Source organism: Adiantum capillus-veneris, chromosome 21, assembly GCF_014529385.1.
Source record: "Adiantum capillus-veneris isolate H3 chromosome 21, ASM1452938v2, whole genome shotgun sequence".
Taxonomy (NCBI): domain Eukaryota; kingdom Viridiplantae; phylum Streptophyta; class Polypodiopsida; order Polypodiales; family Pteridaceae; genus Adiantum; species Adiantum capillus-veneris.
In genome coordinates, this window is record NC_140951.1 from 124935862 (window position 1) to 124949586 (window position 13725).

The window sequence follows — 13725 nt, forward strand, 5'->3', positions numbered from 1 at the left end:
CTAATGTTAAATTCCCTGAAAGGAGAATCTCCTTTAAGTTCAGGGAAAAAGGTATGTATATAGATGCTAAGGAAATGGGTAACACTATACCCATTGTACATACACAAGATTTCAACAAGTCAATAAAGAGCTCTATTTCCATGTACATGATTTTTGTTAAAGATTATCAAAATGAACCTAATGTTTTAACAAAAGAAAATATACGCAATCAAAAGGAATTAGAGTTATCCAATTTTCTCAAGGGGTTTCAAGATGTCTTTATTGACGACATCCCTTGTGAGCTACCTCCTAAACGAGGCAATGATGACCATGCAATTGAACTTCTTCCAGGAAGTTCACCGCCTAACAAACCTCCTTATAGAGTTTCTCAAGCTCAACAAGGGGAGATTATGCGGCAAGTGCATGAGTTAGTTGAGAAGGACATGGTTAGGCCTAGATCATCTCCATTTTGTTCTCCTGTGCTACTAGTGCAAAATAAAGACGGCACATATCGTATGTGTGTCGAATATAGAGCACTAAATAGGATCACTATCAAAAATAGGTTTCCTGTTCCATGGGTAGAAGACCTATTTGATAAGCTACAAGGGTCCACCTACTTCATTAGGATTGACCTAAAAAGTGGCTATCATCAAATAAGGATAGTTGATCAAGACATTGTAAAGACCGCATTTCGCACTATGTTTTGTCTCTATGAATACATTGTCATGCCTTTTGGCTTGACCAATGCACCAGCCACATTCAACCGCTTGATGGAGAAGCTATTCAGGCACTGAACTGTTACTGAAGTGTTCTTTGATGATATCATCATCTACTCTAATTCATTAGACGAACACAAGCGACACCTCCAGGTAATATTTCAAGTTCTAAGAGAGAATAAACTTTATGTTAATCGAAAGAAAAGTGAATTCTTCTTACAAGAGATTCAGTATTTAGGTCACATTATCTCTCAAGATGGCATCCAAAACCCATCAAAGTTTTAGGTAATAAAAGGATGCCCTAAACCAAGGAATCTTCATGAATTAAGAAGCTTTATAGGAATGTGTGCATACTATAGATGCTTCATAGAAAAGTTCTCACTAAATATCAGGACCATTACATGATCTAACAAAGAAAAACGTTAGGTACACATGGTCTACCAAGGAGAACAATGCTTTCAAAAAGCTTAAAGAAAAGCTTATCTCTCAACCTGTGCTTACACTACCGGATCTCTCAAAGCCATTTGAGGTCCAATGTGATGCTTGTGGTGAGTGCCTTGGAGCTCTTTTACTGAGTCAAGAAGGGCACGCCATAGGCTATGAAATTCAAAGGCTCAACTCTGTTGAGCAAGCTCTAAGCATATATGAAAAGGCACTCCTTGCAGTTCTACATGCCTTAGACTCATGGAAACACTATTTATTGGGGACTCTTTTCACTCTGCGAATGGATCACCAAAGTCTTAAGTACTTCATGACGCAAACCAAGCACTCCGACAAACAAATGAGGTGGGAAAATTTCCTTTTGCAATTTCATTTTCATATTGCTCACATTGCGGGCAAGCATAGTCAAGTAGCCGATGCACTCTCAAGATGGCCGAGAGTGAATTCAGTTTTTATAGCAACTCACAATGATCTATCTTCTATGATAGATGAGTATGCTATTGATCCAAATTTTAGAGATGTGATTTCAGCCCTTGCACTAGGGAAGAAAGAGGAACCATTTACTTTACAAGATGGTTATCTTCTCTATGGCAATAGAGGATGTGTTACTAGCTCACTATGTGAGAAAGTAATGTATGAATCTCATGATCCTCCTTATGCAGGGCATAAAGGGATTCAGTCTACCCTAAAGGGGATTGAAACATATTTCTATTAGCCTACCATGAAAGCAAACATACAAGAGTATGTTTCTAAATGGTGTGGTATGCCAAAAGACGAAGTTTGATAGAGGGAAGCAACTTGGATTACTTCAACCTTTGCCAATCCCTAATTTACCATGGGAGAGCATATCCATGGATTTTATCTTTGGATTGAATAAGTCTATCCATGGGAATATAGTAATATGGATGATAGTAGACAGGTTCAGTAAACAAGCTCAGTTTATACCTGTCAAAAAGACTATCAAAGCCCATCAAATGGAAACCCTCTTCATTTCACAAATTTTCAAGTACCATGAGACTTGCCAATGTCCATAGTGTCGGATAGAGATCAGAATGACCAGTAGTTTCAGGAAGGGTCACTCTTCGGCCTATCACACACAAACGGGTGGCCAAAGTGAAATAGATAACCTAACAATTCTCGATCTACTAAAAGCCTATGTAACGGAAGTAGATCATAGATCCCAATGGGAGAAGTACTTACCCTTAGTGGAGTATGCATACAATAACACTGTACATACTTCCACGGGAAAAGAACCTTTTGAGGTAATAGAGGGAAGATCAAACAGTCCCTTGCTACTTAAGGTACACGGGAAGATCTTCGCTACAGATGAGTATAGCCGAGCCCTACAAGAATCTTTTCAAAAGATTAAGGATGCTATCTCTATCTCACAACAAAGGCAAAAGGATGCTACTGACAAGCACAGAAGAGCCCAATACTTTAAAGAAAATGATTGGGTCTAACTCAAATTTCCCAAGGCTCGATTAAGGCACACGACGGGAAAGAATCCTACGGGACACCAAAAGTACTATGCTAAGTTAGCAAAAAGGTACTATGGTCCCTTCCAGATTCTTAGGCCAGTCAACGAGATGGCCTACCAACTCAAGTTGTCCAACCATTGGCTCATACACAATGCTTTCCATGTGAGCCTACTAAAGCCTTCCGAAGGAGAGCCACCTCAAGAACCAACTATTTAAGACCTGCCGGAGATCGAGGACCAAGAAGAGGTGCTATAGCCCGAGTCCATTATTGGACATGAAGACAATGTACTAAGAGGCGGTAAGACTATCTGCCGATATCTTATTAAGTTTAAGAATTATCCTTTTGAAGATGCTAGATGGATGCAAGGCATACAATTAAAGGATAATCTAAACCTTATCAATGCTTACAATGCTTCCCAAGAGTAAGAAATTGTACAAATGTAAAAAACGAGCAAAGTTTTGTCTTATAAGACTCTCTTTTTCTTTATTGTGCACAAAAATCAAGTAGTATGCATGCTTAGATCAAGTTTGCGGAAACGACGTCTCTCGAACACCAAGTAGAGCTTGTCACTCTACTATGGAAGATTGATAGGACTAATGTGCAGACATGCTTGCGGAAGCCTCAGGCTCTCAAGCGCCAAATGGACTAGTCATCCATTTTGGAACGATGTCGTAGGGTAACATAGGGATCCTCTACCTGCTAAGAAAAAGGACTCATGAAAATGCTTTATCGTCTCTGCACCATAGTCTAGGATGACTATGATTTCAAGAGAGAGGTAATGACATAATAATCAATATCTAATTCTCCTAAATGATTTTCTCATGTTAAACTGGTCATTTAATATGGGGAAGGGCCAGGGGAGAAAAAGCTAGAATATTGGTTAAATTAGAAGACCGGTCACAGTAGGGATCCAAAGGACGGAAAATAGGGTTCCAAAGGGGGAGCCATCTGCAAACGATCTATGTGAAACAATAGTCTTAAAAGACCTTAAGGTTCAGCCCATTAAGACTTCCAAAATGCTAAGGTTCCAAAATTCAAAGGTTGTGTCCAAAGGTCAACTTTAGGGAAAAGTGGATGCTTTGTGTGTGTCCCAAAAGTCGTTTTCAAGCCCTACATAGGAGGGGGAAAGCCCAAGAAGTAGGGGATGAGAGAGAAACTCATACACACACACACCCACACAATCTCCCTTTGTACACAAGGAGAAAGAGAGACACATGTCAGCTCCCTAGCCCAGATGCCCACAAGGTGTACTCAAATCCTATTGGATGGCCTTGGAGGTGGACCAATGAGAATTAGGCTAGAGTAAATCTAGTTTAATTAATTTAAAAACACTTAATAAAAGAAGAACCAATAAGAATTAAGCTCTCTAGAAGACTATTGGACAGTCTCCCAAGGGGACCAATGAGCATTCAGCAGCCCAATGGCTTGCCTAATTCCTATTGGCCAAGAGGCAAAGGGGTCCAATGAGAGTTTAGTTGAGTTATTAAATTACCTAAATCTCTCACAAAAGGGGAAAGGGGGGCACATGTAAGAAGGCTATCACTTATGTTGCTTAATTGTCATTGGCTATCACTTATGTTGCTTAATTGTTATTGGCTACGCCTGGGGAGGTCCAATAGGATGCTACCATGAGTAATTAGAAAGGGGGGTCATCCAAGAGAGACAGGGGGCTGATTTTTTCAAGGCATTATTCACACACACACACTCACACTATCTCATGTGTGAAGTAAAGAAGACTCTCTCTCCTTGTCAAGCTTTAATGGAAAGCTTATCACCTACTCCAAGCTTGTGAGAAGGAAAGCCTACACCAACAACTCTTGGCTTTGTGACGCAAATCCAACCAAGAGCCAAGCTTCAATGCATGCTCATCTCTTCTACCATGATAATTACTAAGCTAAGCTATGCTAATATGAGTGGTTATGTGAGAATATGTACATCTTTCTCATAAGAATACTCCTTCTTCCTCTCAATCTACTCTCATACCCTGCTAGCTCTCACCATCTTCGAAGGTGTGTGAGGTCTTGGGTCTGAGACTATGAGGGAATTGATGTTGTGTTTGATAAGTGTTTTTCATAGTGCATGAAGTTTCCATCTTCATTGCACTAGCTAGTATTGAAGGAACACAAGAAATTGTATTGTAAAATGTCTCTCTTGATGGGAGAAACCATAATACAAAGCCTTTTGGAGGGGGGACCGGCTCCATGAAAATCCGATTCTCAACGATTTTCAATTGCTTAATTTCTCTCTCTTTTGAATTATTGTTCATGCTATCTAACTAGGTGTTATGCTTTTTGTTGCTTTCTCCACCCAAGCACTCTTGTTATTATCATTAGGAATCTATTCTAATGAAATGCTCACTTTGTTCATGCTATTTTCTGCTACACACAAGTTACTAGGCCATTAAATGTTACAGGGCTCACCCATTCAGCATTATCCACTGGCACAATGAACCCTGCATCCAAAAGCTTATCCACTTCTTCCTTTAAGGCATTCATCTGCTCCTTGCCCATCCTCCTTAACTTCTGTCGGATTGGTTTTGCACCTTCAACTAGCTCAATCTTCACATGATCCCCAACAAAACCCCTTATTTCCTGATATGAGGTAATGAAAAGATTTGGAAACTTTTCCAAAATTGCTAAGTACTCTCTTCTTCCTCCTTGTGTCAAATCAGTACTCAACATATTTTGAATCAACTCTTTCTTCACTGGAAATTCCTGTTTAGGTTGCATCAACTCTTCATGTTTCTCTAATTGGCTTGAAGCATTTATATTCCCTGATAACTACAACACTTCACTAACTTCTCTCTGTTGCTCGTCCAACGACAAGAATGACACTTCACACTCATCACTAGAACTCAAAGTAGTGCTACTTTCTGAGTCTTTAGAAGTATGATCACTGGTAGTTTTGGACTCATCGTTATCACTCACATCTTCAAGTGCCATAGGTTGTTTGGTAGTTATATCAAACACCCTCTTTTCGCCCTTCTTGCCATGCACACCAATTTTGCCCTTGCCCCAATCTTGCACGGCACCAAAAACTCTCAACCAAGGTCCCTAAAATGAGAGGAAAGGCTCCCAGACTAGGTAGCATAACATGAAAGTTCACCATAACTTTCACGTTAAAGACTTCAACTTTCAAATTCTTGATAATCCCCAAACATTTCACCTTGGCATGGTTTGCTAGACGAATCCGAAATCCAGAGCTTTCGCATGTAATGAGACCTAGTCTCTTGACACATGACTGTGTGATCACACAAACTTGAGTACCTCCATCAATGTAGGCTTCTCCCATGCCACACCTTTGTGCCAAGCATTCACCACAGGACAGATCTCGGGTAACTCTCCCACGGACAACACTCTAACTTATCCATGCTTCGGCTGTTTTTTTGGATTCACTAATGACTTCCACTGCCTTTTAAGTTGGGCACCATATTCATCAACTGTCCAAAAGTACAATCTACTTTCCTCCCAATCAAGTCTTCTCTTAACTGTAAGCTGTTTGGCCTTCTCCCAAAGGCAAATATGCCACTTCAAATTGTCTACGAGGCTTTCTCTTTCTCTTGGATTTCGCATCTTCACCTTCCTTCTCATTTCCTTTCTTTCTACTAGGCTTTGGTGCTGCATAGCCTTCCCTCTCTCTTTTTCCTACTGGCAACACATATGCGTCTTTCTTTTCTACCGGCACTATACCCACATGATCATTAAAGGTTGAGGCTTGATTTTCCTATCCAGTACCTTGATCTCCTCGTATATCCAATGCATAATCATTAGCTCTATTAGGAATTTGCCGAGAAAATGGAAACATATCCCCTCCCATTCTTGCTAGCTTTGGACAATAAGTGCTGATGTGACCAAGCTCACCACAATTATAACAAGTAGGAATGAACCTACTCTGCGGCTCAAAACCACCTTGCCCATGACCTTGGTTAGCATTAGGATGATCTTCACATGCCTGAGCCATCCCTCTACCACATCCATGACCACGACCACCTCCACCACCAAGAACACTAAGTCATAATTTTTGCATCATGGTCATCATGTCTTGTATATTTTGTTGTAACTGTTCAGTAGTAGCAGCCCTTTGAGCAGGTTGGCCTCTAGCTTCTGCCTGATTCTCCTCTTTTTGGCTACCATTATTTTGCTCAAGGACCGCTTTCTCGTATTCATTAAGCCTTTGAGCTTTCCATTCTTTCTCTCTCGCAATGGCGACTGCCTCCTCGAAGGTGGCATGCCTTTTCAGCTCAACTTTGAACTTCAATCTTTCTTTTAGATTTGCCACAAAACGGTCCTTCTGTAACATGGATGGAGGGATCTTGTTTCCCAAATCCAGAGCCCATTTATCCCATAAACTGGTGAACTGCATGAAAAAATCATCAACGCTTTGATTAGCCCTTTGAGTGTATCCCATAATTTCATGCCAAACTTCATTTGGTACTTTGATGGATCGGTATTGTGCTAGGAAAGCTTGCTTCACACGATTGTAGTCCAAAACCACCCCTGGGTTTTGTGCCTGCATCAATCAACTCCTCAAAATTGTGTAACCAAACTTTTGCCTCATCCTGTAAACTATATTGCAGCAGCCGCAACAATATAGCTTGGTCTACTATATTGTGCAGTAAGCAATTGACTTCCAACTTTTCAATAAACTTCTGTGCATTTTCATTAGGCAATCCATGAAACTATGGGAAATCGTCTGCCATGTTTGATTGCCACAAAAACACTTACATGTGACGTCGAAAACTCAAGGGATGTCGATGGATCGCTCCAGTACCTAATCCACCTCACACTGGGTAACCCAGCCCCCAGTGCTTGGCTTCACAAAACCTACGACCCTCCAAAGGCTTCAATCCAATTATAAAATCACCTCAAGTGATGTTCACAATTTGCACATACATAGGCGGTTGTCCATAAGGACCCACATCCCTTTTACATTCACTACCTGCAGAATAGACATATTTCATAAGAATTGGAGCATAGGAGTACTTTATCCTCCGTGGGGGCACCAAAACAATGTTCGCGTGCAAATAAGAAGGAAAACGAGAACCCCTATAGCCTTGCACATACCACACCATGGGAAAGAAACACCACAAAGCTGCGGAAAACACCTATGTCGAACACCTGTAGAGTTGGGTGAAAAACATCCCGAATCAAAACCCTGATTAAAATTGATGAAAATAAAGACCATAAATATGAATCTTGTGTCATGTAGACCTCCGTAGAGTATCCATATGCTTGATTTCGACACCAGATGAGAGAGTTACAAGCTTTCGAAGTTGGGGTATTCTCAAAAGCTCCAAAAAAGCTAGTCTCTGGTTGGAAAAAGGGTGTGCAGGGAGTTGCAGCTATTAAAAGGGGATTTTCTTGGATCTTATCCCAAAAGATTTTCTCTTTCTTAGCCTACATCATTTCCCCCTTTGGGCACCTTTTAATTGGTCCATTTTAGGCCTTTTTTGGGTGAAAAATGAGATGTTGGCCACTTTTTGACCAATGCAAGTGGGGAAAGGGGATGTCCAGTAGACCAAAAAGGTGTGTAGGTGCCTAGTCAGCGGATTTGGATTGAAAATGGCACCCCCTCTCTCCCCCAACACCCACGAGCCCTCACAAGCAAGTCAAGGAAGCTCCATTAGCTCCTTTGACACACCCTTAGGGGGTACCCACTCCCCCCCTTATAGCCTCTTCCATATGATCCCCCCCACGTGGGATTACTCAATTTCCACTTGGCACCATACTCCCACCTCCCCATTTAAGCCAATGAATTTTCTATTTTGCCCTCCACATCGAGCAAATCTTGGTGGAGGCGTGGCGGGTGACTCCGAGAACCGAATGCGATGCTGTAAAGCCCGGGCTCAAAGCTTATCGCTTCGGCTATTTCCAGAAATCCTTGGCCGCATCTTTTATAATTAAATCCATCAAATCATCCCACTTGCATTTCTTCGCATGTATCAGCACCCACTTTCTAAGTAAGAAACCGCCCACTTCCAATGCATGTAACTTATGATGTATGAGTCCGATTCACCGGCTATCAAGCATGATTGAGAGTACTCATTGAAAACCACCTTTCAAGAGTTCAACCAACCAAAACTCTTGCAAATGACTAAACAAAACCAAGACTTTACACATAATTTTTAGAAGAGCACTCTGAAAACTCAAAGCATTATGTACATCTATGTACTCAAGGCTGGTGAGCAAGCTTTTTAGCATGGATTAGTGACTTCATGCTTACCCAAAAAATTCCTGACAACGCAATAATAGATGCGAATATATATCAACATCTATTACCGTGCATATTGTTGTTGTTATTACCTTAATTCAGCAATTTATCCTCTTTCTAGTTTCCTTTGTAAATCCACGACAATGCTGGTGATTTTAGACGTTTTTCGGAGCTTTGAATGATATTGTGAATATATGATCAATGGGAGATATCCATCTTGAAGCTCGTGATGCACGAATCTTTCCATCTTCATAGCATCACCAAGGTCACAAGGAACACAAAGATTGTATTGTAACAAAGTCTCTTTTGATGGGAGAATCTATAATACAAACGCCTTTTGGAGGGGGGACCAGCTCCAAGTAAATCCGGTCCTCATCTATTGTCATGTTCTCTAATACTCTCTCTCTTGGAAAAGTATTGTTCATGCCAAGTTAATTATGTACTATGTTTATGTTGCTACCATCAATTAAGTTCACCCTCCATATTCTAAAAGTAATCTCATAAAAATGTTCACTCTAATTCTCTTAATTCCGCTATTCTCAAAGTTTATAGGCCATTTCCATTACAAGCAAGAAATCCATAATGCTTTATGGATTTCTTGGAAATTGCTACTCAATGGAATTGCGTGATAACTTCTAAGAAAACCAAAATGGTTTATGGATTTCTTGGAAGTTAATACTCACAATGCCATTGCACGATAATGCTAGAGTAATAATGGCAACTATAACCTCTCTCACATTCTCACATCCACCTTCACCCATTTTCTTTTATTGTTGATCTGGAGAGTTATGGGTGCAAGTGGAGACATCGTTTTGTGTTGTGCGTAGTACGAGAGTGCTTCTGCTACTAAAGGTTGCTTTGAAGAAGAGCTCCATATTGTATTGATGCATAGTGTAGTTAATGCATATTGTATTGATCATTATTTGTTATTGATTTATCTACTTTGGTTTTGGTTGTCGTAGAATCACAGCGGTCAAACTTATGTACCTCTCGATGAGGAAAATGAGGACTTATTTTGAAAGATATTTTTTTATAGTCCTCTTTATAAACTTCAATATATGGCACAACAAACCCTCATGATTTGCACATAACACTCATTTGGAGTTTTGGCTTTATTTGTAATTAAACTTAAGCATTGTTCTTTTGTGCTTCAAATTATGCAAGTGACGTGTGACATGTAATTTCAAAGTTTATCATTACTTTTTTTTACACTTTTAAAAGTGCAATTGATATTTGATATGTTTTATATAGGTCAAAATAAAAATTGCAGCTTCGTTGGCTTCATGACCTGACACTACTGTAGCTTGTGTGCGTTGTCTTGCACAACTCATCAATTGGACGACGCCTCGTGTTTTTCCTGGTTGTTCTTGCCATAGATAGGTGACAACATCTGTGTGTGTGTGTGTGTGTGTGTGTATGTGTGTCTCTCTCTCTCCACCACATCAAGGTATTATTTCCCCCTCTTTAGCTACTCTTTTGTGCAAGTTTAGCTTACCATTCTCTGTGCCCCCTATAGGATGAGATCTTTGAATCCCCACTCTCCTCCACCTTTTGCATCGTGTTGATCCAGTTAGTGGACAAATGAGCATGCTGAAAACTGCTTTATGGCATAGCAATTGCTTCTTGGTGGAGGGCAGCCTCATTAGCTAGTGTTTTTTTACGTTCCTTCAACATCAACTTGATTTGGTTGACAGGCGCACGATCCTCGGATCTGTGCTCAATTTATTGAGGAGAATTGCGGCTTATGGGTTTACCAGCCCGACCTCTTTATGATTGGCATCACCCAGGCCTAGCTAGATGCATGGGTTGATCTTGATAGGAAGTTGGATCTGGCATTTGAATCTCTCTTTTCTTCCTAGTTGCTCTTGAAAAGTCTGATGGACGCAATTCATTGTTCTAGCCTTCCAAAAGGAGGGTCAGAATTTGCCTAAGGCAAGCTAGTTTCCTAGCCTTGATTATAGCATTCTCATCTGCATCTAGAGTTCTAAGAGGTGTATCTACAATCTAGGAGTTTACTCATAATTTGAGAACATGTGAGTATCCATGTTGTGTACATCTAATGGCTGCAAGAGACCGGCCATGTACAAGCATATCATATATGGTAACTTGTAATCCAAAGAATGAAAGTATTAAAAAAATATGACCATCGGTGGAAGAGGGAGTGAAGTGAGAGTATTGAAGCTCTATTGGATTAACCTTGACTTTACGCACAAGCACCATACACTTGTTCTTATGCCAATCTAAATCATAGAACTGTCCTCAAGGAGCCTAGATCAATTTGTTGTCTAAGCCAATACATGATCACTGGCGTTTTACATGCCTTATGCATGAAGGGAAGAAGAGGAAAGGGAATGTGTTCAACAAAGCTCACCCTTCAAATCAAGCTACCTAGAAGTATGACCAAATATGTAGTGTCTTTGATAGATGAAAGCGAGAGAGAGATAGATAGACAGAGAGAGAGAGAGAGTAGTGAAGGACCTTGTCGCCCATTAATACGCATTCGGTGGCTAATTTTCTTTGTAACCTATCTTTGTCATCTAGAGCACAACAGAAGACAAATATGTGCAACGTGGCCATTGAAAAAAAAAAAATCTGTGGTCTCTCACTCTCTCTACGTGAACATTGGATCCCAATTTTTCTTTGAGGTTTTTTTTTGGCTCTATCTTCTCCTCTTCCAAGAGGTCCTCTTGAGGATAAATTATTTTTTGTGATGTTTAATATATTGATGGATCTTTTGCTATGTAGCAGTAGTCTAACTTGGTCAAGGAAAATGTGGGCACCATCTTTAGTTTCAACACTACTATTGTTGTTGTAAGGATCTAGCGCAAATTTAGTGTACACGATTTAACACAATGAACTACAAGGATAACAAAGTTTCATGGCTTTCCATGGGTATCACTTGATACAAACTTCTGCTAAAATCTTAATGTAGGCAAACCTGTAATTTCTTCGTATTATACAATTAAAATGAACATGTAGATTTTCCGAATAGTGTTTAGATATATTTCATGAAAGTTACCCTTGAATGTATGGGCATGCCTTGTGAGTTTATCACTTGTTTTTACACTTCTCAAAGTGCATTTGATATTTGACATGTTTTATACAGGTCCAAAATAAACATGCTCATTCAGGCTATCAAAAATTGAGCGGCCCCAATGAACATCTTTATTTTTGAAAAGTCATGTAGCAGCAATAAGAACAGTATTATTGCGATAATTTACGCGATAATAGATGCAGATATATATCAGCGTCTAATTACCGCGCATTGCTCTCGTTATTGCCGTTCACGCAATTTATCCTCTTTCTAGTTTCCTTTGTAAATCCACGACAATGCTGGCGGTTTTAGACGTGTTTTGGAGCTTTGAATGATATTGTGAATATATGATCAAGGGGAGGTCTCCATCTTGAAAATTTAGGCTAGAGCCTTGAGTTCTTGCATTCCCACTTGGGCTCTTGCATTTGAAATGTCTAGAAGTCTTGAAAACATTTTTGCCGTTTGCTCAAAGTGTGGGCATTCGTAATCCGCACAAAGCTCATTTTCGTGAACCAAAAAAAACAAATTGTGTCTTTTCAAGGGAGAACTGTTGGAGATGAGGTTATGCTCGTTTACTTGTGAGTGTTTGGCTCCCTTGTGGGGAGTGCAAGAAATTCAATGTGCGCAACAAGCGAGATCATAATTCATTGTGTGTGTGTGTTCTTCCCATGGCGGTCCGCTTGAGGCTTGCATAATTGCATTTCAAAGAAATGATTGAATTCTGTTTTTCAAATGATAGAATTGAATTCTCAATTCTATGTACTTACGGTACGACCCGGCTCTAGGTGTCTTGTTACACCTAATCCTGCAACAGTGCAATCCTAGGCTTCCACGTAAAGCTAAGCCGGTTCCTTGGTAACTGTCATGCCACCATACAAATTAGTTAACTTATAACTCGATCGACTCTGCACAGGCCAGACCAGATCATCGCTTGCACTCGGCCTGCACATTTATTTAAGGAGATGCATATATTGTTGATCCTACAAGTGAATTGCCTATTTAAATATTCAAGTCCCTGACTAGCTTATACACCGATGGCCGGCTCTATGCAGGTAGCTGCTGCTCTCATTGGCATCATGGTGGTGCTATTGCCAATTAGTTGTGCAGCAGCGCGTGCCCCCACTCCTTCAGCTTATACCAATGATGCATATCATGCCTGCAGTAGGTAGAGGGCCGCCACTCTGTGCGGGCCCATCGCCTTCACCTTCTACCTTCACAACACCGTCTACAACCCCGCCGTGGACAACAAGGACTACTTCAACTCTGTCTATGGCCTGTCTCCCAACGTGCGTGGCCCAATCCCTACTCCTTCGGCACCACCTCCACCTTCGAAGACCCCATCACGGAGGGCCCCGCCAACAGCTCGCAGCAGGAGATCGGCGTGGCTTAGGGCTTGTGGGAGATGGACATCAAAGTGGGCTACACGCTCTTCCACATCTTCATGACCAACATCACCGAGGGTAACTACAAGGGCACCATCTCCATCCTGGGCCAGATTCGCGAGGCCGACCCCGTGGGCTACCTCACGGTGGTGGGTGGCACGGGCGATTTCTTGGGCGCTCGAGGCTTGGCCTCTAATTGCCTCGTCACCATCGACCATGCAGCCCCTTCCTCATGGATGCTTTCCTTCAACCTCGACCTCTATTATTGATGATCCCTACCTATAACATCACAGAGGCACTTCATTTTTGCCCTCAATTTTTTGTCTCATTCAGCTATCACTAGCTGCTAATAAATAGCTCTGGCGATGAATAATAGGACTTGTGGAATATTCTTCAAGATTATACTTAAGAATGGATGATCTCATTCTATGCACAATAATGAACGAACGTTTTTCTACCTCTCTCTCTCTCTCTCTCTCTCTCT

The 13725-nt window shown here is 40.9% G+C and overlaps 1 pseudogene; it reads left to right on the top strand.

Annotated features, from left to right (window-relative positions):
- Positions 1-12893: 12893 nt before the first annotated feature.
- Positions 12894-13510, top strand: LOC147431674 (pterocarpan synthase 1-like; annotated as a pseudogene).
- The last annotated feature ends 215 nt before the right edge of the window (positions 13511-13725 follow it).